At 37.8% G+C, this 760-nt stretch overlaps 1 protein-coding gene across 1 annotated transcript in view; it reads left to right on the top strand.

The window, feature by feature from the left end:
• LOC103799969 (dual specificity protein phosphatase CDC14B-like) overlaps window positions 1-760 on the top strand; it is a gene marked incomplete at its 5' end in the record, with an annotated part of 35,650 nt that overhangs the window by 27,469 nt on the left and 7,421 nt on the right. The gene's annotated exons all lie outside the window — the stretch shown is intronic.

Below are 760 nucleotides of genomic sequence, written 5' to 3' on the forward strand. Positions count from 1 at the left end.
AAGAGGTGCAATGTTTTCGTCAAACTACAACTTACATCTCTTTGGTCAAACAAAAACTTCAGCAGCATGCAGAACTGCCAGGAAATCCAAGTGAACTTTCTGTCTGATACTGAGTCTCCTTGGAGCCCCTCCAGCACCCTCACAGCAGAATGGTTAATTTGGGAGAATGCTGGTAATCTTGGTGCTCTCAGGGAAAAATACTGGTCAAAAAAAGTGTCTTATGCCAGAGTACTAAGTAAGAATAGGCTTTCTCTCTCCTGACAGAGCATGAAGTGTAAGAGTTTCTGACATCCTTTCCTTCAGCCTTGAAATTTTTGCCTGCACTTTTAAAAAGCACGGGACTTTTCTGAAGTAAATGACCTAATAACTGAAGAATGGGAACTGAAAGTCTTGTGGACAGTTTAGTTACCCTATTAGCCTTAGCTGAGGTAATCCTAATCTGTTCTTTTGGAGAAAAAAAACATTATAAAGAAATAAAGATCACTTTAGCTTTCTTCCTTTTTCCCCGTAACTTTGTCAAATAACAAATAAGAGACTTGTTTTCAAAGTTTTACTCTGAAGGTAGCTCTGTTTCTTGTCTCAGTGGTCTCCAGAAGTCAGACCTCAGATTTCTACACACATATTAAAAAGCTAAACTTAAAACACAGGTTAAAGAGATGAAACAATCTGTCCCTTGTTTTCCTAAGCAATTTCACTCAACTATCATAATTTCTTTTTCTTAACAGTTTCTGTGTTCTGTCTAAAAACTCCCTTGCTAGAG

Source organism: Acanthisitta chloris, unplaced genomic scaffold (genome assembly GCF_000695815.1).
Source record: "Acanthisitta chloris isolate BGI_N310 unplaced genomic scaffold, ASM69581v1 scaffold22363, whole genome shotgun sequence".
Lineage (NCBI taxonomy): Eukaryota > Metazoa > Chordata > Aves > Passeriformes > Acanthisittidae > Acanthisitta > Acanthisitta chloris.